Below are 27,207 nucleotides of genomic sequence, written 5' to 3'. Positions count from 1 at the left end.
TGATCTGGCCGTATTGGCATGTTATTACAATATTTGTGCTCCCTACACAATTGTGATTAAATCCTATGGCTTTTTACCCAATTTCACCTGCAGTGAGGAGTGTAAAATGCACCATATTGATCCATTGAAAACATTGAAGGAACGCCTCACTAACCCACCCGAGTGGATTCACCATCTTCACTTGGATGCATCGATTGGTAGGGTTGGGGGGGGGGGGCGGGTGACCTTTATGCCATAAAAGAAGCAGACAGATGCCACCATTTTCAAAAGCCTACTAGTGCAGTCCACAAGGGGTCATTTGAATATAAACCGGCCCAGTGCCCAATTGAGTTGGACTCCCCAGGTATATTTTGGCTATGTTTTGGCAACAAAATAAAGTTTGAGAGTTTGATATGCAGACAATTTAAAAGCACAGGTTTGGATTGTTGGTCCATGGGTGTATGGCATTGAAAGAGGCAGGGGGATGTTGGAAGATATAGGAATAGGAAAGGCATTCACATTTTTGGGGTGCAAAAGGGTAGCTTATAAAACAATCTAACATTGACACAAAAGCGATAAACTTACAAAAAAAATCAAAGTGACTGACAAGGCAAAAGATTACTTTTAGAAAACACAGTAAATGAGAGGGGGGTGATCTAAAGGAGTATACCTTGTAGAAAATTGAAAATAATTAGCACGATTGATATGATTATCGAAGAGTCGGGTGCCAACTTGTCCCGAGTGCAAGGGTAGCTGGACAAGTTCTACACCCATTAAGTTACTGAAACATTAAGCACAATAATTGGAGGGCAATTAATCTCGCACCCAGACGGGTTTGGCCAACATGTGTGCAGGCTCATACAGTAGCAGAGAAGGTGCAGTTCAGTTTACCTGGGGGCTAGAGCAGGGCAGAAGTGCACATAGCGTGTCGAGGAAAGGTGGAAACAATTTAGAGCAGAAGTACAAAATTGTAAGTCTCCTCCAACTTCCATAGTGTTAGATAATCACTGCAAACAAATGCTATTCTCGGTCAAAGGCTTAGTGAAAGCTGAACTACAGCATGAACCAAAACTGCTGCTACATGGCAATCCCAAAGACAACCGGGAAGTTTGGCAGGAATGCGGATACCAGTCAAAGCAGTGTGCGGCTGCAGGTCACCCTCTATCAGTTCGGACTGAAAATACACCCTCAGATGAGAGCAAGTAAATTCACTCCCAAGGCCACGTGAACTAGTAGGGGGACACACCCATCAACTGAATAACTGCACTGGGATAGCTACCCCCTTCTTCCAGACCAGAGGGATGATCGGAAGAAAGGTTGCAGCCAGGCCCTTTTGTGCAAGCAAACTGGACACCAAAGCCCATATAGGTCAGAAGGGGAGGTCAGAAGGGGTCAGGCTGGGAGGTGGCGTGGGAAATCAGTTGCCTGGCGTCAAAGGGCCCAATGTCCATGCTAGTATGGATTGGTCACATGCTTGCTTCACCCATGTTCTGTAAAATAATATAGTCCTTGCCAGAGAGTAGATTCAATGATTGGCATGGCACAGAAGACAGCCTTACAGCAGCTGAGGCACAGGGACATGTTGCACCAAATGCAGGTACACACTGGAATCACACGGACCGCCTGCCTGATCTTTGCAGTGCAATAAAAGGGAACTACTGCAACAATCCTGGCCTAGCAATGGATGTGAAATTCTTCCCACCAAGTCAGTTTCAGCTGCTGTCCAATAGCATTTTATTTGGCTTTTTAATAAAGCAGACGTAACCTGGGGCAGAGAACCTGAACGCTACCTTGAAGCAGGTCAACTACAGCCTCTGTTTACAGCAACCAATATATCACAATCTACTCATCTCTGACCCCCCCCCCCAACGCCTACCAATCACTATACACCTGGATGAAGTATCTAGTGAGAAATCGAAAGGTTTTTCGCTCCCTCTGAAAGATGGTCAGAGAATACACCAAACGGCGATGTGGGTTAGTGTTTTCCAGAAACAAGGTACTCACCCAGATGGCCTGCTTGGCTGTACAGGCCTTTCTCATGGGATGAATTCATTTACTCCGTGGAGTGTGAACCTCATTAATCCACACAGGTTTTATGAAATGATCAAACTATGTCAAGGGAGTGAACTGAATTGTACGATGTTAGGCTAGCTGGCATGACGGGCAGAATACTAGAGTCATTTGCTTCATCACTTCTTGCAATGTTGCACTGAATAGCAGTCAAAGATGAAAACGTATTATCCCAGGTACATTTTGTGAGTAGCCATTGCATCATCCCTCGTGCTTGCAGATTCTGCGAACATTCAAAGTAAAATGTGCTCCATTGAATGTGGACCTAGCATGGGGAAGCAAAGAACAAGTTACTTACCAACTGGCAGTGGTCGAAGTGTAAGAAAAGTAGTGGAACTATGTTGCCTGCTAGCCTGTCCCGCTCCTCACAAACCCCATTCCCCTGCCCCCTCTCACACACAATACAAGCCCCCAAACACATTTGCCTGCTGTTTAAGGGAATGTTCAGTGCAGTGCACTGAAAGTGCAAGTTTCAACTTCTTCCAACGCTGTTATTTTAAAACGAAAACACTAGTCCAAAATGGGTCTCAAACCCCTGTCTTTCTTTGGAATAAAAAAATATGGGGAATACCATCCTTTGTTCCTTTCCGCCACAGGCTCTATAGTGCCTTTCTCCAGCAGGGTCAGGATTTCCTACACAAGGAGTGGATCTGGAAGCTTCAAAGAGATTCCCCGGTGGATTGTCGTGAGGCCGCTTGAGAAAGGGAAGGCAGTAGCCGTGGGCTATTGTATCCAGAACCCACGCATCCGAAGTAATAGCTCTCCATTCTTCAAGATGCTGAGAGAGTCTGCCCCCAACCGCTGAACAATGGGGCATGGTCTCATGCTGGTTTTGGAGCGGCTGCGGCAGCACCTGAAGGCAAAGCGGCAGCTGCCCGAGTGGCTTTGGCCCCCCTATTTCCCACCACCACGGGTACTTTTACACTGACCCCTCTGACTGGCGGCTCCTCTCGTTCTACCAAAGGAGGAGTAGGAACGAAAAAAAAACTCCCCTCCACTGCTGTTCCCTAGGGCGAAAAGGCGGAGGTTGACGCACAGCTGTGCTCAAAGATTTCGCCACAGGTTTTGATTTCTGCAACCTCTCGAGGCTATCAGCCTTGCTGCCAAACAAATGCACGCCATCAAAGGGCTTGTTCAAAAGATGGACTTGCACCTCCGGAGCAAAACCAGACTTCCGCAACCACAAAAATCTGCGTATAACGGTGCTCGAAGCCAAGGACTGGCTAACACTGTTGGCTGTGTCCAAACCCGACTGAAGGGATTCACACATGGCATCCTTGCCATCTTGCACAAGAGCAAGGAACCCATCCCTTTCTTCCCCTTTGGGAATAAGCTCAGCCGCTAGAGAAGCAATTTCAAAGAGTGTGTGAAAATCTTGCCAAGGCACATTTCCACGCCATACTTCCCGCAGAAAACACCTTGCGTGTCCAACCATCGAAGCGTTGGTCATCCCCATCAGGAGGGATGGTAGGGTACGCTGCCTGCCTCGAGGTGGCCGTAGCCACCTGAACCACCAAACTCTTGGGAGTGGGGTGAGATTAAAAGGTAGCTGGGGTCACTACCGGAAGGGCAGTATTTTTTATTTAACTATTTGTTAACTGCCGGAAGAGATTCCGGGGTCTGCCAAGCGGCCGCCACCCTTTTCTGCAATGTCAGATAAGGTAACACTGGGTCAGAGGACGGACCTTGATCCAAAATGCCCGTTAAATAATCCTGAACAAAAGCTTCAGGAGGACTGGACCAGCCAAGATATTCCTGTGACCCTAGACATGAGCCTCGTATAGGAAGACTCTGCATGAGCCCCAGGCTCAGAAATATCAAATTCCACCTCCGGAGAAGTGTCCAGACCACTGGCATCAAAGAGATTGCCTCAACTCTTCCAAGTGACTGTCTCCAGAAAAGACTGGAGCCACATCAGGCTCAATATCGAAGTCTGACCTCTCCTCCTCCTCCTCCTCAAAGACGTCATCCAGTGGGAGGTAAAAGTCCTGCCTTGGAACAGCAGAGCCTATGCAAATATGAATGTATCCCATCTGGGAAAGGAAATCCATTTAAGCTCGTTCTGAGAACACCCCACTGTAGCTTGGCGGGCGTCACTTGTGACTCTGCAATCATCCAGAGACCAATTATTTGAGAGCGTCTGAAGACAATTGTACTTGGAGAGGGAACATGTGTTCTAAACAAAGTTAAAGAAGTTATCTTATGTAAAAACTGTTCAAATTAATAAACAAATACAGTGCTAAATCATATGGTGTTTTAATTCACACATACTTGGAGAAAGAAAAAAGTTTGGCTTAACAATACAATATTATGAAGAGATGACTTGGAAGGAAAAAAAACACTCAAACAGTACAATAGACTAAAAAAATCATGATGCATTTTAACAAAATCGACAAAACACAATGAGACAAAGAATGAGTCAATTGGAAGACTTGATTCAATTCCCAATTGTACACCTAAAAAAGAAGTGCCGTGAAATTTTCCCTGTGTCACTCAGTATCTATTACTTGCATGGTGAGAAACAGAGTTTCGAGTGATAGTGTCCTTAGGCTAGGTTAGGCCTATATCTGGATCTTCGGGTAAAAGAAACCTTTGCCTACGCAGAGCTGGTTAACAAACCAAACTCTTCACGTTTCGGCGATCATTAAATATAATTGGTCCGCCTTCATCAGGGCGTCGATTTGGAGACCCTGTGTAAAGATGTGGAAAGAGCAAACTTTAAGTCCCCCTCTCAATGGGTGTCAAAATATGTTTGGCCAATAAAACTTAAAGTTAAACCTCAAAGTAACCGGCCATAGTTTTACCTGCCGGTACTTAAATCCCAAGTCTTGAGTCGTGTCTGGAATGAAGCACAAAGCAGTCCTTGGACTTGATCGCTGTGTGGTCTGTATTTCTGTTGGTGCAATGGGAGCTGGTGTGCACCTGCAGATGTTACTTCTGATGGTACCCACCTAGTGCTAAATGGAACGACCTGTTGGTGTAGAAAATCATGAAAAGCTAATTGAGTGAAGTTAGATGTTGTAAAAATCTATAGATGTGCATTCAAATTTTGGTTGCAAATCTAATTCCGAAGTCTCAAAATTTACCTTGTGGTATTTTGAAGCTTTAAATTTGGAAAGGTACAGAAAAAGGCTGGTATGCTGGAAACATCTATTCCTTATATGAGCGGTTGCAAAAAACGCTGAACTTCCAACTAAAAAAAATGGAAGCAAGTGATCTAATCAGTGCCCATATTTGCAAAACGCTATATTCAAAACGGCATCTGTCGGCGTTAATGGCATAAATACCTGCCATGTAGAATTCGCTCTTGCGAGAAATTTGGATCGTAGTTGTGGTGTCCCACTTAGTCTCTGTCCCTGTGAAAATATAGAACAGAGAGTGTGTTGTAGATGTACCTGTTCTAATAGGTAGGGGGCAATGTAGGGAGCATGCCACGTCTTGAGTGCTCGTCTACAGCGACTTAAAAGTGGTGGAAGGTGAAAATATCAATGCGAAAATGTATGTTGCTGTGTAGGGTGGCGCAAGCGCTATCCTTGCAAAGAAAAGTAAACTACACACTAAGGTTATACGTGTGCCGCAATCTTAGTCCTTGGAAGGTTGAGTTAGAAACCGAAAACTTAGCGAGTTTACCTGGAACCGTACTGTAAAGGAACTGCCGGGCCGTGATTTCTATGTGCTGCACGTATGCGACTGGGAGCTGAGAGAATGAGAGCGGCCGTTAGAAGCTAAATAGAGATGGTCATCATGGTAACGCCACTTCGAGTGCTGCTCGCTATTGGTCCACGTGACCCCGGAAGCGAGATGTCAAAAAGGGCTACGTGACTTAGTTGTCGGTGTGTTACGCTCACCTGGTTCCCACGGGGATGTCGATCTGGACCGGTCTGGTGCCACGTAGAGCCGAGATGACTGACTGGACACCCCCACTTACATCGTTTGTCGGCTCGTATGAATATCTTTCTGCAAAGGAGAAAGGGAATTAACCTCCCGTAATTCGAGCGTTAACCCACCTTCCACTCCCGTTGTCTGCCCACTGACCACTCCCGATGTTCCCTCTTGTTCTCACCTGATGGTTTAGAAAGGTGGGCTCTCCATCCTGCATCGAGCGCAGGGGCGCGTAGATGACCAGTTACTTCACTGGCGTGGAGGAATTGGTGAATTCCAGTATTGACTCTAGGATCCAATAGTTTGTAAGAGTACAAATGTCTGATCTTCACTCTTTCCGATTCCTTGTAGGTTGCCAACTTAACCACCACGAAGAGTCCAAAGGGCAGTTGGTGAGAGTCAGGTAAGCCTATAGTGGTTTTCCCCTTAGGGGCAGGGGTACGGCGATGATGCAGAGTTAACTGCGCCGACCCGATATGAGGTGAGTTCCCCCTGCGGTAAATCAGGTAAGTCTTTGGGGGGTAGCTTGTAATGTCCAGTGGTTTCCCCTTAGGGGCCGGGGTGCGGCGGTGATGCAGAGTTAACTGCGCCGACCCGAGAAGAGGTGAGTACCCCCCCGTGGTAATCTGGTAGTCTTTGGGGGTAGCTTGTATTGCCCTTTTGCATTCCCGTGCTCACCTGGCTTTTCTTGTCCCCTTAAATATCGGCGAGCGGTTTGGAAATGCAGAGTCTGCGATGGAGTGAGGAAAAGCTGCACTGGATGGTGAGTACAGCGCGGCGCTGCGAGGTGCATGACGATGCGCGTGCGATGACTCCTTCAAGATCGACGGCGCGAAGGATCAAGAATTCAGGTAAGGTTTCAAGTTTGAACCTCTTCTCCTTCCTTCTTTGCATTTCCAGGTGGTCCAGGACTGAAGCGGGCGTGGCTGAAGACGAAGATGCTGGAGGCACGGTGAGCGTTATGCTGCCGGATGCAGAATAACGCGAAGCACGTGTGGCTGTCCGGGCATGGTTTAAATAGCCTAGGAAGAAGTCCCAGGTAAGTATTCTTCGACAGCCCCCACCCGAGAAAAAAGTAGTCCCTTAGGTAAACAGTCCCTCCTAAGCCCCATTTGGCTTGTGGCTTCGTGCAGCATGGTCTGCACCAGGTGAGTATGCAGCATGGTCTGCATTAGGTACGTTTTCTGAAATGAGCCTGGTGCCCATGACGCCAGGAATGACTATCCTTATGAGCCTGGCGCCAGGACTGCACCCAAACAGCCCCTAACTGGGGTTTTTGGGCATGCTCTAAATGGCATGATGTCTGCTTCCGGGGTTGCTCGGCCTGGTCTGGCTTCCCGGGGGCAGGCATCATGACACGGTGGTTGTCCCAGTAACTAGTGAACTCTCGTATTGTACGAGAGTCATGGTAATCACAGTGGCTGATCCTCAGTGTTGTAGGCTGTGGCTCATGCAGACTGCAATCCATAGTCCTCTAATACGTGTCCTGGGAGGCTGGCTGTTTCGGAGGGCCTCACAAAAGGTATGGAAAAACATCACAATGAGGGATGATGTCAGTGTACAGTTGTGCGGTCAAAATGTTCCGTACATTAATGAAGTGCTCCGTAGATATAGAGCGTTTGCTAAACTGGGTAATTATCCACCAAATGTTGCTGTCAACGTTAATTTGGCATGGTACACAGCTAAGGCCTGAAGGGGCATGATGGTGTAAACCTAGCTGTGCTCAGAGGTTTGATACATATGCCGGTGATACATGCTCAGTGTACCACTGGTTGAAAGCGTTCATTTAACCCTTGGTGGTAGGTGTCCAAACGGTGGATCCACCTGGACTCCTTATGTAGCAGACTGTGTGAGGTCAGCCCCACCCTTCACTTTTTCAAGGACCCACCAGATGTAATCATTGGGGGGAATGTCTAGCCTCTATGAAGTGTGCCACTAGAGGTGCTGTAAGGGTCTTACACCGAATCTTGGATCTGTGTTCTGATATTCTTAAGTTAATCGCTCTTGTGGCCTGTCCTACGTATCTTACTCCGCATGGGCATTCAATGCAGTAGATAACAGAGCTTGTACGGTTAGTGAAGTCTTTGAGAGTCCATTCCCGACGTCTGATCATGAAGGTTTTCATTTTTCTCCTTAATTGGCATGCGACGCAGTTCCCACATGGGTGGTGCCCTTGTATGGGTCGTAAAGTTCTTTGTTCCATGTAGGAAGAGTCTGCTTGAAAAAGAGAATTTACTAAATGTTCTTTAATGTTCTTTGTTCTTTTATATGCAAACCTCGGTGGAGGATCCTCTGGTAAATTAAGTATGGCAGTGTGCCAGTACTTATTAATGATTTTCTTGATCTTTGCTGCATCTCTGCCCTGTGACACCACACAGGTTAGGCGATCATCGTTCGTGTCAATCAATGTGTTGGATGGTTGTAGGAGTGATTCTCTATTAGTATTTAGACTCCTTTTGCTGACTTATCTAGTAATTGTTTGGGGTAGCCCCTATCCCACAGTCTGCTAGCCAAGAGTGCTGCATGTCTGGTGAAATCCTCCTTTAAGGTGCAATTCCTGCAAATTCGCAGGAATTTCCCATAGGGTACATTTTGATTCTTGTGTGTGGGATGGTTACTAGTGTGGTGTAGTAACTTATTTCTGTCCATAGACTTGCGATGAAGATCACATGACAGTCCGCCATTCTGATGCCCGATAGTTGGATCCAGAAAAGGGACCAGTGTCTTGCTGTGTTCAATGGTGAACTGTATGTCCTCATTACAGGAGTTCAACCATTCCCAAAAGGGACAGAAGAGGGTCTGGAGTCCATAACAGGCCTCACAGACTTGGAAGTAGCCTTCCTTGGAGGATCCACAGTAGCAGGGATCTCCAGCGGTAAATACCAGCCAAAATGCTGCGAAGGTGTCGAAGGATTTGACATTGAGAGAGCCGACGGCGAGAACGGCACTGAGGGCTGGTATGATGGCAAAGCTTCGGCAGCGTAATCCAATGGACACGGCACCGATGGAGTCGACACAGATCTCTAGCCCTTACCAGGTTCCTGTGGTCTCGCTGGGGACGAGCACCGAGACCTGGAAGCACGTCTCTTGCGACCATCCTGTGCCTTGTCCAAACGGGACCTCGAAGGTTGCCGATGAGTCACATCAAGGCCCGAGCCCGAAGGCATGCGAGCCACTGAGCAGACCGTTCCTTGCCAGCTTCTTCCGAAGGCGCGGACGAAACTGCCCTCGGATTGGAAAATCACCAGCATCTGCTCCCTAAAGGCAGCCCATTCCTCCGGAGTTGAGGACTTAGTTGGACATGACACTTTCCTCGCGGCTCCATCCTCCGAGGATGACGGGGAAGGCGGCCGGTGACGGCACTTCCTGGAATGCCGAGATGAGGACGAATGGCGGGAACCACTCGGGGACCGTGATCCCTGGGACTCCTTCCAATGCGGAAAGTCGCCCTCGAATCATCAGTGAACATCCCCTGAGAGGTGTTACGGAACTTACTGGGTTTAGAACCCCTACCTACCTGAAGCTTCCCCTTACCTCTCGCAAGGCCTTAGCAATCAGCGACTGGCATTTGGAACAGTCGTCGGTGACATGACTCTTGCCCAGGCACACAAACAAATGCGATGCGGGTCGGTGATCGACATTTTAGACTTGCAGTCCCGGCAAGTCTTGAACCCAGAACGCAGAGTCGGAGGGGTCGAAGAAGACATTCACAAGGAATACACGAGGTGTGCCGAGTCTCTGAAGCAAACACGTTTGCGGAAAAAACAGAACTTATAAATAGGACGCATGGCGCCCGTAGCCTAATATCCGGTGACGTTGCCCGATTGAGGCCTTCGGGGGACATTGTCCCCGACCCCACAGACGCAGGACGCCCTCTACCGAAAAGGTTTCAGAAGTACACAGCTGTGGAGATTACATGTCAAAGATGTGGAATACGTTGGAGGACACAATCCATTCGAAAGAGCACTTTACAGGTCATGGGGGCACAGAGGGTGGAACACAGTGAAGGAAGCATAGATACAAGGATGTCCGGAAGCTAACAGGGTAGGGAAGAGGCCAATTTTGCATCAAGCTATCAACAAGCAACTAGGGGAGAAAGCAGCAGCAGATTGTCCAGTCTCATTGTTGGTGGGGAGTGTGTGTGTGGAAGCAAATGGTTTAGAGGAGCCATTCCTTGAATGGGGTCTTCAGACCCTTCATGAAATGTAGAAGTGAAGGAGAAAGTCTGGTGACATGGTGGAGGTTCCAGATTCTTGGGGCAGAGACTAGGCCAACTCTTTTTTCCTTCCTATACAGTTGTAGATATTATGAAGAGGTCCTTAATTCTGGTGGAACATGGGTCTCCAGAGATGCAGAGCTAGTAAGCGAGGTTGCTTCGGGACTTGAGGGAGAGGGATTTGTAGATTACGTAGTAGGATTCGAAGGAGATGCTTGATGTGGTAGCCAGTGCAGCTTGATGTGATTGAGGGCGATTTGTTCAAACTAGATTTGTGCAGCACCATGTAGGACCATGTAGGACATCTGAGAGGAGAGGAGCCAAGGTGGTCACTGGAAGGCCTTCCAGAAGGGCAATGCCGCCAACCTATTGTGAGAGGACCAAGGCTTGAACAGCAGATCTGAAATGGATTGCTGGGATTAAAAGCTTCATTATCTGCAGGGAAGCTTGATTTTCTGCAGGAGGAAAAGTTGGTACCAAGCCATTCGTGACTTCCTCGCTATGTGCTCCTTGTAGGAAAGGGGTTTGTTGATGTAAATCCAAAAGGGAACAGGCACACGTAGCTGGTGGGAAGCCATCCAAGTTAATAGTGCAGAGCCAGGTCTGGATGTTCAATATTCGTCAACAGTCTTGGACGGGTTGAGCTTTAGTTAAACACTGTATCAATACAAGGCAGGCCTAGAGTCTGTGGCTATTCTCCATCTTGAGGTAGTCGTGTGCCCCCAGCATGTTGGTGGATGTGTGTCACCAGAAGGGTTTCAGGTAGTTCCATGTAAAAGTTGAAGATCAAAGGGAGTGGGGCGGTGGGGAGGGGAGGTGGATCCATGCCAGACTCCACAGATTTGCAGAGCTGGTGATCTGGAGTAATCTATTTGAACAAATTGGTGAAGGTTAGCAAGGTAGGATTTGAATCGGAAGAGGACTGTCTTGCTGATCCCCATGCAGAGATGTACAATGTCAGTGTGTAGGGGTCTACTTTGTAGCACACTGCTGAGAGTGATGGCAGCAGTTTTTTTGTGCTGCATCTGGATTTGAAGCCAGATTAGTACTACTTAAAGTGGTTGTTGGCATAAACTTGTTAAGGAGTTGTGTGGCTACTGCTTTCAAAAGGTTTGCATCTTCCAGTTGTACATAGAAACCATCCAAGTATACTATAAACCCTTCACCTCTTAACATCCAATTACTAACTACACTCTGGCTGTAGATTTGTGCCATTGCAGGCGAGCAAGTCTAATTTGGCAAGATAATTTCTGTGGTGTGTGATACAACCATGAAGACTTTGCTCAATGTTATGAGCTAGGATTCATCTTTGCAAGGGTATCTGGGTAACATCTCAGAGCCATGAAGGGTTCCCTTTCCATCTGGGGTTATCTTCAGCACACCTTTTCACAAGGTTCAGTTTTACAAATATATCCATGAAGCCACCTTGCACTGAAATTCTTTATTTCTTCATGAGTAGCATCTTTGAATGTTCTTCAGCGTATATCACTAAACTCATTTTTAATTCTAGCAGAATCCAGTAGATTGAGCCTCCTTTTCCAGGAGTTGACAGAAATAAATGAAGGTCTAATGCTTGCGTGTGGAGAATGATTGAATTATCTGCATTACGCCTTCCATAACTTGAAACAGTTGTGCCTAAAACAGATAAAAATACTTTAAAACACTAGTTATGCTCTGTACCTGTAGTTTATGCTTCAGGCTGAGCTGAGGCATTTCGATCCCAACTACTGATGTGAATGTATGCCATGTTTTCAAGGGTACATTGCAGTATGGAGAATACCGGCTAGGATTGCACTTAATTCCAAGCCTCACAACATGGTTAATCAAAATCATAATATTAAAAAAAAGGAACATTTCCATAAGCAGTGCAATAAATATAATGCCTAAAAAGAACATTCATTTTTTCATAAAATGTTACAGCCAATAAGGTAAATCCAAATTGTCAATCATATCATTCAAGTACTTACAATGGCAGGCAAAGAAAAAGCAAACTAAATTCAAAAATGAAAGTATGAGAGCCAGAAATGAATGTTCAATAAGGCCTTCAAACTAAGAACAAATTTACCTCTGCATTTCAAGCTCACTGCAACTTCATCATACATTGTGGGAAATACGATTGTGAAGGATAAACCAACTACGCTAATACTCAAGGCAAACAAGAGAAGTAATATGGGGGAAGTCTATCACAAAAAGGAAGTTTCAAAGAACATAAATCAGTTAAAACATCTGGTAACGATATTTAACAATTACAAAAAACATCTAAACCATTACTGAATAAGTCAATTACATGAAAAAGTCAAAGAAATCCTAAGAGAATAGAGCACTAAAACCTCAGAAAACCTAAATGGAAGTCAAAACCACAGAAAACCTAAACGAGCCACTAGCAAATGAAATGCCCAACATAACTCACCAAACAAATGAAGAAATGCCTATATCAAATCGCCCATACAGGAATCACTGGTGCAAGCGAAATTGAAGTGTGCTCTAAATGCTGGGGAATGCAAGGACATCACAGAAGCATGATATTCTGGTCTGCAATACACATTAAGGAAAAAGGACAACAAAAAAGTTCGAAAAACCTAAAGAATAATAAAATATGCTCTCAAATTAAACTAAATAAACAGGCAGAACCGTCATTTAATTTAGGCATTTGTAGAGCAAGCTAAACCCTTGGGCATCAAGGCGATATAGCATACATTTAAAGCAAGCAAGGTAATTAAAATGAACAGTTAATTGGCAAGTGGATGGGCTTTGGTGTGGTACAAAAAGGCAACAGTAGAAAAACAAATTGACCTTTGCATTTTTGGAGCAAAGAAAAATCTGAAGCACCTAAAATTACATTAGTAAAAAGTCAAAAAGATGAACGTAAAGACAGTAGGATGTCTACAGAGCCAACAAATAGGAATAAACTAAAGTTTGCCAATCCCTGCTGTTCTGGACAAAAGGACCAGCAAGCGTTTTGGAACAGCAACATTGTGCAAGGACAATTGCAAGCAGAAGAACCAGGTAACACCAGAACTAAAAACTCTCAATTGATATAACTTATATGGATAAGAATTAGGACCACCCAAACAGCTGAAGCAGAGGTGGTATAAATAAAATAAAGACATTCGAAAATTGGGGCTCCGCCAGGGCTGGGCCACAGTCAGACCTCGGTAACCAAGACTTTAAACCTGGCACAAAAAGGGCATTTATGTCTTGGGAGAAGGGGATAGAAGGACCCATTGGCATTTTTAGACCTTAAGACTAAGTTTCAAATAAATGAAAAAAAGATTCACAGCTAGAACAGAAGGCCGCTCAAAGCCAGAGGGGCTAGAGGCCTTACGTTCTCAAACCTCTCTCTCTCTGGTCTACCCAAAGCAAAGGTAGCTTTTCGCCCTTCAGTAACATCCAATCTATATGGTTCAATGGGAACAAGTCCCGCATCAATTTATCAAAGGTTTCCTGGGACACATTAGGATTAGGACGTAGGAAGCCTTCAGATGCACACTGACAATGTCTCCTAAAGACTAAAATAAACCTGCCTTTTGAAGGGGTGGTGGGCATTCCCTAAAAAACACAGTATTTCTTTTAAGAAGCACTCTCGCACCTTAAAACAATTGGTATTCAACTACCCATGGACCTAAGGATCGCACTGTTGGGAGATTCAGAGAGAGGGAAAACTTGCAGCCCTCGTCACTTATATGCTATCACTTATCTGCTAGTCAGCCAAAATCACAATCCCATGAAATTTGAAGAACCCTTGGGGCCGGAATATACCGATGTGGTGGGTGAAGATTTGGGAGATTGTCAGTTGAAAACATGACTGCTTTATCACTTGTCCATTATGTGAACTACATTAATATGGCTGCCCTTTACAGAATTTTCCAAGAACGTGCCTCCAAGTCTTTACAAATCAAAACATTTCCTTGTTATGAGAATTGGAAATGATACAGGATGCGCAGGAAATCTCGTGGTTAGAAAGGTCAGAGGAGAGAAAGCATTTGCATAGTTATGGAACTGTAGGCAATACAGATTTAATTCCAATCACTGTCCAGTCATTATTGCACTTCTTCGAATGATTCAATCTTGCATATTCTAACAAAAATGTAAAACCCAACTGTAAACTAAATGTGAGAAATTGAAACAGCAATTTAGTTTACAGACATCCAGCTCCAATACTAATACACCAATACTGCCATGCTCTCCAAGATGGATTCCCATGGTGGCATTACAAGACACTGCTTAAATTGTTATTTGAGTTCTGAGAAAGACTTGGTTAAACACAGTTCAGTCAACACATAGCATCATGAGACTCCAAAGAACAAAACTGTAGACGAAAGTATTAGAATTTACTGCGAGAATAGCTCTGGGGCAATATGGTTGTCTTAGAAGCAGGTCAACACCAAACACTGGTTTGAAACCCAGTCCTGCAATTAGAGGCAGGACTTGGGCAGGAACAGCGATGTTAATACTTGTATATTACAAGACTACTCACATTCTCATTTAATAAAATATATTCTGGTATTGATGTGATATGGAAGGAGTGAAAGCCCTTAGGTTTGGTATTCGTCACAAACAGGCATGTCATTCTGTCAAATATGTTTACTTAAGTATTTTTAAACATGTTAGTTGAATTACATTTATCAATGAAAAATAAAAGTATACAAATGTTTTTTGTCCATGTTAAATCTAGAATGCTCTACTGTAAATACTTTATGCGATAACCAAAGCTAGAGGCTGGGAAGGATTCTGTCCTCAGAGTAGTGACCAATCGTTTCTTCTCAACAAGGCTTCGGCCTCCCACCCCACCCCCCAGATCCCCAAACCAGAAAAACCGCAAAACCCCACAGTACTATTGCGTACCTGGTCATTTTAAAACCTTGCATAGCCCCTTCAGCATAGAGATCAGTTAACAGCATGGTTTGAGAATTTTCAAAATCAGACCTTTCTACAATACCAACAGATCTATACACAAAGGTCTTCGATCTGGAATCCAGCATTGAAGAGCTGACTATCAGCAAACTATGACATTTTGGTATTAAAAAGTAAAAAATATTTCATTTTCCCCAAAAATATTTAGAAAGGTGCCCCGAGATCGCTGAGAGTGGTCTTTCTAAATCTTACCCGACCCGTCCCTGCCACAGATTTGCGCACAGGGGCAAGGTAAGACTGGTTTCAGGTAAGTGTGCGTACGTGTATGAAAGGGGACAGTGTTTGTGGTGGGGGAGGGGGCTGGACAGAATGAGTGGGTCTGCGTGTGTGTATGTGAGGCGGGGGTCTGGGGAAGATGTTTATCTGACTGTGAGGGGGAGTTGGGCAGAGGTTGAAGGGGGTTCAGGGGTGTAACCCCGATTTCAAAGGGCACGGGGGGAGTGATGCATTTCGAATGTTAAAGGCCACACAAAATCAGTCAAAAAGTAGGTCTTTTGTATTTAAGATAATCACATAGAACCAAAAAGTTATATTGGCACAGCATACACTGCCTTCAACTACATTATAACCGGATAGAGACTCCGCCCACAGTTTCACATAGGAAAGAAGCACTCCGTTGGCATGACTGCGCCTCAGATGGGTTTGAACAAAGACTTGAGAAAAGGATGCCAATAAAACCACTGTCAACCAAAAGCAAGTATAATATTTCAACTACCTTCACAACCAGTCGCCTGGCCCATTAGTTTGCCCAAAGAAAAAAAAATGCCGGAAATGGTGCGTTTTTCCCATGGATCTGAGCTGTCCGGCAACCTGTGCAATGCTTTTATGGATATCAATGGGACTTAAATATTTTTTGGATGAGTTGCTGACAGCACTACGTGCATTTTACGTTCCCAGAGAACCATTGTAGTAGAATTGAATTAGGTCAGAGGGACTAGGACCACAGTACTGTATTCATCAGTGTTGAGCTCTAAAGAGAAGGCCTGGTTAAGGTTAAGCGAAATTGTAACATCTGAAGACATAGTGCATTACAAATGTGTTTAATAAAACGACCATAACAGATTTATGCAACGTATGATGTAACCAAAGTGAATTATATAAAGAATTAGCCAGGAGAACTATTGGCCAAAGACTAGTGAGAAGGACTTTTTTTTAATCATAAACACATATTTTCAGAACCAACAAAGGATGAAAAATGCAAGCATGGAATTATGTACAAAACAAAAACCCATGAAAACGTGTGCTTGTAAACCTTTAAGATTAGTACTTCAGCATTAAGAAAAACTGATGTTAAGAATTTAAAAAATATGACGACTGTAAAGGATTAAACAGTCAAAGGTTTGGTTTCACTTCTGTTCTACTCACACCAGTATTTATCCTCTCCCTTTATTTGTAAGTTCATAGCAGTTTAAATGAGGAAAAGGTGGAACTGATCGTGTGTCCTCAAAGTACCAGTAGATGAACTGTCCTTGGTGTCGCAATGGTGCATGGCATGTAGGCACGATGACTGCCAACCAAGTTCATACAAATCTTGGTCATCTGTTATGGGTGGATTTTAATTTCAATGGTCTCATCTGAAAGCTATGTTAAGGCCTATATAAATGTGGTCACAACTTGACGTCAAATGCGGTCTAAAGAAAAATCTGTATTATGCAACGATATTTTTTTTTTAAAGTGGATGAGCTAGAGGAAATATCCATCAATATGTGAAATATATATAATGTACCTATTGTAATTACCACAAGGTCAGTAATTGCTTCCAATTAGCTTTCCTGTAATATCTTCACGGTCACCAATTTCCATACCGTGCAAGTCAGTTTCATCCACAGTCGCATGTCTGTACAAAGCATGTTTGCTAAACATTTACATGGTGGACTGCATCTGTTCTGGACATGTGACTGCATAAGAGTCAGAGCACCTAGTATTTCAGAAACCAGTTTATTTCACTGCCACCCATGCCAATGCGAGATGGCATTGTAGGCTGTGAAATGTGTCATCTTGGTTCAATAGCATGATCTGGTGGTGGACTCTTCATTGCAGGTACAAAACATTAGAAGCAGGATTCTTTTACAGCAAATCATCTCGGAAGGTTTAGTTCTAATGGTTGATCATCTTGGCAAATAAATACTTCCCTGTTTGTGTAGTGCCCGTCAGGAATGTTGTCTTGTGTTCCAAGTGAATTAAGAACCAGGAGCCTTCAGATGCTGGGGTAAATGCTTTCTTCTTGAAATTGTACCTTTCCCTGACAAAGTATTGTTACAGTCGGATCCAACAGGTTTGCAATTCAGGTAATGCACAAGCTTTCAAGGAGCATAGCAATAGGAATATCTGCAATAGAAAGTATGTTTTGATCTAAGCACAAAGAATAGGGAATTTTGGACACCTTCTTGCAAGAATTAAAACATCTGCCTAGTGTAAATCTAGTTTTAGCTGCTTGTGGCCTTGTTTTCATGAGGAATGGTGTCTGCCTCGTGTGTGCTACTGGAGCAATCTAAAGAAAAGATAAGTGTGCGATAGCCATGTCTGTACGCCACACCACTACAATGCCCTTTATTCATTAGTGCATGCATAAGCATTTTATAAGTGAGATATGCAGTTAATTATCATTGATGTTATGTTACTAAGTTTTTTACTTTCCTCACTGTATGTGCTGTTCACAGTTAAAGAGTGGGATGGTGCAATTGCCGGGAACCTTGTTTTATCAGACTCTGTTGCGCTTTCTTCATAGCCCTCTTAACATTAAGTCCACTCATTGTACTGACGGGACGTTTCCTGATCAATGCTTCAGCCTGCTCTTTGCAGGTCTGAATGTCTTAAGACTTAGCCAAAGCGTGTTCACCTCTGCCATGCCAGTAACTGCAACATATATGTTTTTCTCATGTGGAATACTAGTAATTGTGGTGGTGCTTTGAGTTGGGATCTACTTCAAGATTTAATTTGATTGTTTGCTGGCATAGATCATCAATAAACTGATTGTGGTGAAGCAGAGATTCAATACAGGCCTAGTGTCTTATGGAAATCTGAGACACTGATAGGCTTACATGTAATTAAGCAAATAGTTGATCTGTCTGGTCTCAACAGTAAAAGACTCTTTGGCCCTTGAAAACCGATAATCATATTGCAGTGTTCCATGCATACAAAAACGAGCGAGGAGCCCTCCACGTAGGAAATCTAGCCACTACATACTGTGAAGATCCTCCGTTTGGTGTCACTTCTCCCCAGGAAGGATCCCCTTTCCGTGATGCCATGAGGTTGAGCCTCTGCTAACCTCTTTGTAGCCAGACCCATGTACTGTTAAAGGGAGAATACCTCAAGGCTCTTGAAAGTACTGAGACGAAGAGGAAGAACAGCAACCGAGGTAATCCAAGTACTGGGACGGGTTGGCCCTACAGAGCAATGAAGATGAAGATGAAACCTGTGAAAGGCAAAAGGACAGACAATGGGCCCGGCCACTGCTGTAAACATTTTCTACAATGGACTAAACACTTGGTTGCTGGCAGCCGCAGAAGACTGCAGGTGTGCTGCGCTCTGAAAGCGAGATATTGAAACTAGTGTTGCTGATCCGAAGGGATCAGGTTTCAAGGACGTTCGCAGTCTGTTTGGAAGGTCTGCAGGAGCAGACCTGTGCACAGCAGTGTCAGGAGGAAGGAATGCAGACAGCAGCCAGGATCGCCGTCACATAGCTGCAGGGAAAGCAAGACACCAGATATGCTGAACCGAAAGCCACTGCAGAAGCCCCAGTGACGAGCTGAAACCCAAAAAAGGTGGCATGGAAGACAGAGGGGACATGTGCCAGTTCACCAAGAGGGCATATGCCCCTTTGCAATCAACGCTTGGGTGTCATGGCAGGGGCAAAAAGCCTACCAACCTTCTCATGGCACTTATGGAACGAAGCCCGTTGAGCACCAGGAAAGGGCTGAGGACCTGAAGCACCATGAAGAGAACTTGAGAGGCAGAGTTCCCCACAACAGTGCTAGAGATGAGCCCACTGACAGCTAAAGGAGGGTCAGGGACCTTAAACAAAATATGAGTAGTCTTTCTCTTGGCAGTACTTGGCAGGGAAGTGAACCAAGTGGGCCAGATTAAAGAAGAGAAGCCAGGATTGTTGACCCTCCCAACATGGGTATGAAGTCTAATGAAAAGGCCAGGAGAAAGTCATTCCTCCTGGTTGTAAGGAGCTGATAAGACAACAGGAGAAGAGTCCTTTTCCTAGTAAGCCAGAACGGCAATGAAGTCCAAATAGGCCTGGGAAAGTGGGCCATTCCCCTGGGCTATCCGAGACCGGACGTCAGGAGAAAAGAGGCATTTGCCTAGCCACCAAGAAAGTATTGTTTGGAACTTTACTATCAGGCGAAGGGAGCCATTCCCCTGAAAATGCACGAGACACAAGATTGTTATACCATTTGGGAACGGTTTCAACCAACCAGGGATCAGAACCCAGGAAAGGGAGACATTCTCCTGGGACCAGAACAATGCTGCCTTATTCTTTAGCTTCTAGTATAAGGGACAGGGGTAAGGTTTTATTGGCACAGGACGATGGACACCAAGTTGGCAGACATCCTGATAGTCACCTTATCTCTTTAGTTGAGGCAGGGAAACCTCTTGCAGGAAAAGGGATAGCTGGGTTTTCTATCCAATTCAATCAACGTTTTGGCACCAAACATGCTACCTTTGTGTCGGCCTCCTTTTGCACCCTTACAATAACTCAACAGGCTCAACAAAAGAAATTAACAGATCTTTCATAGTCTTTCTAAATGATAGGGGAAGGGAGAGGAAGTTTTGCTTTTGTGTTGGAGCACTGATCACACTGAACATTTGTGCAAAGGAACTTACAATTATGAGAATAGGAAAACAAAACTATGTGGAGGGCTACAGACCTATGCATAACATCTCCCGGTTTCACTTGCATAATATTTGTCAATATATAACACACCCTGACCGCTAAAGGGTAATCTCAATAGCCCAGCCACACTCAAAACCCAGTGGCCGTCATTGCATCATTATCAAAGAAAAAGCACTACAAACTGGAGAAACTCTGTTCTAGTCACCAATTCTGACCACAGTGCTGACTCACTTGCACCATGGCTGTGCAGTTATTAGGGAACTCCGAATGAGAAAAATTTCAGTCATCAACGACTGATGGACAAGAGCCACCCTAGTGATCTGAATATGCACTAGGTTACAGAGTAGCAGAAGATTCGAACATACTAGCAGCAGAATACCCAAGTACTCTACTACAGAAATAAATCACTGAAACACAATTGATAATCGGAACCAACATCTGCAGCCTCAAGTGAGATTGGAGTCAGCAAATGTCACCCCACTTCAGCCATTTACTTCTGTTGAAGCTGTCTCGGGTGGAATTAAATAGTTCCACAGCGCCCATTCAAAAAAATATATTCCTCATTTTTCAATTTTGGTTGGTGCCGTATACTTGCCTCAACCCCATCTTATGTTCCATTTTCATTTCAGTCTCAGTACCATGAAAGTGAGAAATTTGAGTGGTTGATATTCCATAACCACCTTTGCATTCAACACTTTTTGGCATCAGAGATCTTGACAATGAGCATTTGGCCCATTTCTGATTTTTGCATCCTATTAGAGGTACATGGTTTAATCCTACATACACTTGGCCACAGAGAAGTGGTCATCGTCTAACCCCTGACCTACTAGTTTGAGGCAAAGGTGTTCTGGTTGTCATCCTCTGCACCAGAAGGAGGATAAATGGCAGATAGGTTTTGCTCCCACTACTTTATCTAGTTGCAAGCCCTACCGCCCCCCCTTCATTAGCGCTTCGATCTCTTTTCAAAGTTGCTTCATTGCTTGTACTCCCTGCCCCTCTCCGTCTTCAGCTGGATCTGCATAAGTTCCGGAAGCTCCTCAAGAACTTACTTTTCTCCTCCTACTGCACTCTTTCCGTCTCCTCCTGCCGCCATGACTGGATGCCGTGTCCCTTATGAGCCTTTCTGGGGTCAAGCCATCCCTCGCCCAGTTTCCCCTTTGCATCCCGCCACATGTACTTGCCCTTGGGCTCCCTTGCCCGATTAGCCTTCCAGGTTAACTCTCCCTCCTCGCATGATCAGACTACCCCTTGCTTTCCCTTGGCACTAGCCCACTTGGGCACCCCTTAGCCCTTGCCCAACCCCCGCCCCGGGCCCCTCCCTTCAACACTTCCCCCCCCCCCCCCTTCAACACTTCCCCCCCCCCTTCCCAGCCCATTCCCTGACCCCCACCAGTCCCCTGCACTTATACTGCACTTTCACGATCCGAATGTTACAAGGCCTAGTAGGACCGTTATTGTTTTTGCCTACGTGCCCCCCCCCTCCCTCTGTATAGGCACCATATAAGTGTTCAATAAATAAAATTGAAAAAACACAGTCCAGATACACCATCTAATTCAGTAGCTTTGTTCTAAACTTGAGGTTTCAATGGCACTACTTTTTGTTTAGTTTACAAATTTACCCTCTAGATATTCAATGCATCCAAGAGCATCCATCAAGGGGGGGGGGGGGTCTTGTGACAACAAAAGGGCCCGGGAAGATTCGGTCTCACACCCCTAAACCCGTCCCGACCTCCACCCCCCCCCAATTGTTTTTGCCACTGCGTGATAATCGAAAAGAAAAAAGTGCATCCACTGATTTTTCTTTGTACTTCCAAGTTGCCATTATATTGTGTCTGCATCCAATTCAGAAAAAGGAAAATCCTCCAACCACCTTTATAACCAGGAGTGTTGCATTTGCCTCCCTCTGTACCCTGCAGCCCCCACCAATCCAGGGTTGTCAAAACTCAAATCTGCCCAAGGAGCATGAGGCCAACAGGCTACCATCCACAGTGTTTGTTCTACAGAGCTCTGTGCCAATCAGAATAACACCCCACTCCCTCCCCCCATACCCTGGGTCTCTGGGTCTGGCCTGGCTATAAAACCTCCTTAGAAATTAAAGCTACAGTTCCCATAGCAACCAGAGGAAGGGTCTCTGCTCCATGACGGCAATCCTTTTCTGGTGCTCCGTCGGGTCTATACTCCAGCCACCATTTTAGGGAGGTCGCTCAGAAGCTCTCTAGTACCGGCACCTCAACCTGAGAGCTGGGTGTTCCTTGGTTGTTCACACTATGTGTGCCTTCTTTAATGGAAATCTGAGCTGATGAAGCAACATGCCGGCCCGCTAGTCACATGAGTTGCCAGAGACTTCGTTCAGAGGCAATGATGGGACGCTGGTGGCCACGCACTGAGTATTTTCTTATTTCATCGATTCTTGGCAAGACCCCATGCATTCAGGTGAAAATGAGATGCGCTTTTTGAACTCATGCAATCCAACCCTGAAAGTAGGAGCTGGTCAATATCCTTTACAGTATTACCTCCTTGGTTGCAAGTTTAGGTCCATCACATGAAAAGGATTTCCTTAATGAAGGAGAAAATGTTAAAAGGCTTTGCATGTGAACCCATGGCAGTTAAATACGCAATTTGTTTACAAGGCTAGTCTCTCCGTTTACTGCTTCATTAAGAGTCCGGTTTGTGTGATGTTGCTTGGTCTGGCATCCTTGCAACTATGTCTGTTCAGATTTATGGGTAAGAATAGGTGCTACAAACAAATCATGCCACATGATGTGCTACTAAACCGCTCTGTTTATGAGGAGGCACTTTCCCACACAACCCAGTTTCCTTTTTCAAACTCAATATCATGCCATTATCCAGAATATTAACGTAGGTTTAATTCACAGAAACTTAATTGCAGCAGACAGAACCTATTACTTACAAAGATTCCACCATTGCCATGGAATCCTGTATCAGGAAAGACGGTCAAGCCGTATTTCTCCCCGCCCCCTCCCCCACTAGAGATATCACGTTTCCGTGGTTGCCCAGTTGTTGGTTTTCTCACCTCTGTATACTTTGTAATTTTTCCATTTTAAGAATGTCTGCACATGGATGCTTCTTGTACACTTCCCAAGTGATGGGCACACAGTAAAGAAGTGTAAAAGTGTGTGCTTCAGCACAAGAGAGTGCCAGACATGTCACAATACTATTAATACAAGCCAATAGCACAAATCGGCCATATACCGGTGCAGTTCACTGCACCATAACACAAAGTCAAACACTAAAACAGGAGTTGCTGCACGGGTCCAGAGCGACCCAAACCGAATGCCAACACATTGAATCTGTTTCACCAAAAGGTGACATTTTCCAGATGTTTTAATTTACTGTGGATTGCATATGTTGGGATAGCTGATGTGATTGGCAGAACGCATGAAAGCTTTTCGGCACTTCCTGCAAGGTTTCACTGAAAACAGTCAGGTTGGTAAGCACTCCTAGAACTTTTATTCCTAGAGTAATTCTAGGAGGGTGTAACCAACCAACATTGCGTCATCGTCCCGCTTGCAGATTGTGCTCTTATAAGCAGGAGAATGTACTTTGCTCCCAGCTTTGCATAGAAACCATGCAAAGTGTACTTCAAACTTATTTCAAATCCCTAACTCGTTTATGGAAATAAAACCTGCACCCTTTGGCTTCAGGAGATGTGGCCCTTGCGGATGTCTTAAGTAGATGGGGTCGTTTCTATAGTGAACGACTGAGCAGACTTTTATCGTACACAATTATAGACATGCCATTCTGGTATTAAGAGAACATGTAGATTATAATCCAGAAGAAAAAAAAGAAAAGAAAAAGTCCAAAATATTGCTCTGACCGCACAGAGCAGTCTTTCTAAATCTAACCGTCATGCCCCTGCTGCACACGAGCTTGCGCAGGGGCTGACAAGCACGGGTGGGAGAGGAAAGGAGCATCGCTAGAGCCAAGGGTGTGTATAAGCCTGGAAGTGTTTTTGTGCTGGGGAGTGGCATGCGGGTGACATGGGTGGATGACAAGTGACACAAGACAGGCAATACAGTAATGATAGTTGCAGGAATGAGGAGACTGACGACCAGGATGAGAGGTGGAAAAAACTTTGGCCACAAGCTTTATTTTAGTACCAGCCATGGTGCAAAAGAAAAACCAGCCATAACATCACATAAGGATAACAATTCTATATTTTGGGGACAGAGGGAACAGGTGAGCGGGGGGCCTTAATTCCAATTAGGGGCCGCTCGAGGCTGATCCCCGCCGCCACCCTGAGGGGATGCTGACCGGCGTCTCCCAGGTCCCCCCAAAATAAGAGATTATGAATTAAGTACAGCCTCTGGCTGCCAGGGTCCAGAAAATATTCCTGGTGAAGATGTCCATACCTTCAATGGACAGGTGAACCCCGTCACTGCAGAACATGGCCTGGTTGCGTACCGAGATCCCATGTTTAATAAATTTGAGGCCTAAGAAAAGGCAGAAATTGGCCACAGCTTTGTTAAGCTTTGTTAAGTTTGCGCCTAGAAATCTCCTATCATGATTTCTGATATCATCACTCCTGTTCGAAGTCTTAGCATGCGGGCCAGGGATCTGAGGGAGGTGCAGATTTAAGCCAGAAGAAGCTTCCTGCCCAGCTGAGGCGAAGTCATTGCCCCTAAGATGGGTGTATGATGAGATAATGGGGTGGGGGGGAATACTATTAGATCAAGTCCTGATGTATCTTTAAGCCCCCGATTTCCAACCCCCAATCCCATTTATGGCTTTCTCTTGCAACCCCCCCATCCAGACTGAAGTGGCTGCTCCTATCCTGAAGGGGTGGGATCCAAACTCAGTAGGATTTCATCCTATAGCTATTGTAGTCTTCCTGAGGACAGACCTCACCTGGAATCTACTGAGGGCAGACCCATTTTTGTGTGCGAATAATTGCTCCCCCCCCCCGGCTGGGGCGCTTGTTCATGAAGCGCCCTGGTGGTGCAGATGGGGCAATATACTGTTTCCTCAGTGTAGTACAGGTTGATGATCCTCCCTTTTCCTAATTGGTCAGTTTTGGACCTGCATAGTTTCACAGCCCTACCTCTGATCCTGTGTTTTTGGAGGCTATCTCGCTGATCCTGAACGCCCCAGAGTAGTTGAGTGTGAAGGCAGCTCTAAATAGTGAGGTCTTGTAGGCATTGTTGCATACTGCAGGGAGGGTGTCTAGCAGAATTTTTAATTTAGCAAAATTGAGGGGGCGCCTGGTGTCTGTCTTGGCCCCTTCCATTTTGGACCAACCCTTGAGAGCATATCTGGTTAGTGCGCCGTGGGTGGGGTCGGGTGCCCCCGCTAATCTAGTGTAATATGAAACTGCTGCCAGATGGGATGAAGCCCATGCCTTCTTTTTGCTTTGTTTGAAAGCCCACTCCATAAAGTCATTTACATGGCTTTCCTGTATATCCCTGATGTTGGTGACTTTTGTGATGTTTCCAAAATCAGTCAAGCACTTATTGTACATTTTGGCAGTTTTCTGTGCCGGCGCCTTTATTGGCCAGTACCCCTAGGACACCTTTAGGCTCCCCTGTATGAGTGTGGTGCCGGGAAAGGCAGCCCCCTTTTTGCCCAGGCCCGGGGTGGGGGGAACAGGGGGGAGGGTGGAGCTGGGAGCGAGCAACTCATGGAAGAGCTGTGACCAGCTGGCTGGCTGGGGGTGCCTTGGATGTGTCCATGATGGCCCAAACCTCTTCTGGAACTGCTATCCTCCTGGCTTCTGCCTGTGGGTTTAGTGCCTTCCAAGTGGAGAACTGAAAACAGGACAGAGCGTCAGCGGCCTTATTATCTTTGCCTGCAATGTGCCGCCCAATAATTACCATGTTATTTTCCAGGGTGACTTTTTGTCCTTTCTCTGAACACTTTTAGCACCAGAGGGCAGGAGGCAGCACCCTTGTTTAAAATGTGTACAACCGCCATGTTGTCTGACCGTGTGACCAGTTCTGTGCTGGCCAACAAGTCCCCCCATAAATTGAGTGCCATCCATATGGGGAATATCTCTAGCAGTGTGATGTTCCTGGACCAGTCCCTCCCCTGTCAGCAGGGAGGCCAGTGCTCAGCGCACCACTGGTTACCAAAACATACCCCAAATCCTTTGCTGCCAGCCGCATCTGTGAACAAGGACCTTTTGGTTTTGCGCCATATCACCTGGCCATTGAAATTGTTAAGAAATGATTCCCATATGGCCAGGTCTTGTGTTATTTCCTTGCTCAATCTGATGTGGTGGTGTGGCTTAGTAACCCCCTCATTTTTAGTTCCAGGCTCCTGTTAAAGATCCGGCCTTGGAACAGGATTCTGGTAGCAAAATTGAGCTTCCCAGCAAGGGACTATTTCCCGCCGCGTCGCCTTGTCCCTGCCCGTCATCAACCTTATTGTCTTTAGAAGGTCCTCTATTTTGTCTATGGGTAGGCAGCATTCCCTCTTGGAAGAGGGAATCTCTATGCCTAGGAATGACAGGGTGGTGGTGGGTCCTACCGTCTTCTCAGGCGCCTGTGGAAACCCCTAATGCCTGCATGGTTTCACTGAATAACTTTATGGATGAGCTGCTTAGGGGAGACCCTGCTGGGTCAGTGAAGAAAATAATCATCCAGATAGTGTACCATTCTGGCTCTAGGCATGGCCTGTTGGAGTACCCTTTATAGGAAAGAACTGAACAGTTCAAAGTAGGCACACGCGATGGCACAGCCCATGGAGGGGGGGGGGGCGTTTATCAAAAATAGAATTTGTTGTCAAAATGGAAACCCAGCCACTGGTGAGTGTTCTTGTGCACAGGCAGCAGCCTGAATGCTGACTTAATGTCGGCTTTCGCCAAGAGGGTGTTTCTACCTGACAGGTTTACTAGGTCAACCGCATCCTGCACGCAGCTGTAAGACAGCAGCCTCAGTGGCACGGATGCCAACATTGAAAGAGCTTCCGGGTGAGTGCGATAAATGGTGGATCATCCTAAACTCCCCCTGCTGTTTTTTGGGCACAATGGCCAGGGGGAAGCATAAAAAACTCAATGAAGGGAGGGTGTTGGAGAGGGACACTCAATCCTCCCTAGGTTTAGCTCTTTACCAATTTATTCTCTTATTATGCTGGCTAGGGAAGAGGCAGATTTTTAGGTTTTTGGGTATAGTTGGAGATCCCTGGCCCCTGAATGGGATCTGAAACCCATCTTTGAAGCCCGACCCAAGAATTATCTAGCTGCAGGGTCAGGGTAGTTCTCTAACATTTTTATTAGTTGGTCAATTTTTATTGGTGAGGCCCCCATCTTATAACTAGTGCATGTTTTTACCCTCTGACTTTTGGC

General features: G+C 45.5%; 1 protein-coding gene across 2 annotated transcripts in view; it reads right to left on the bottom strand.

Annotated features, from left to right (window-relative positions):
• Positions 1-27,207, bottom strand: part of LOC138481216 (uncharacterized) — a 373,635-nt gene that overhangs the window by 250,714 nt on the left and 95,714 nt on the right. The window lies entirely within an intron of this gene.

This window comes from Ambystoma mexicanum, chromosome 5p (assembly GCF_040938575.1).
Source record: "Ambystoma mexicanum isolate Mex_15411 chromosome 5p, UKY_AmexF1_1, whole genome shotgun sequence".
Taxonomy (NCBI): Eukaryota; Metazoa; Chordata; class Amphibia; order Caudata; family Ambystomatidae; genus Ambystoma; species Ambystoma mexicanum.
This window is presented reverse-complemented; position numbering and strand designations above follow the sequence as displayed.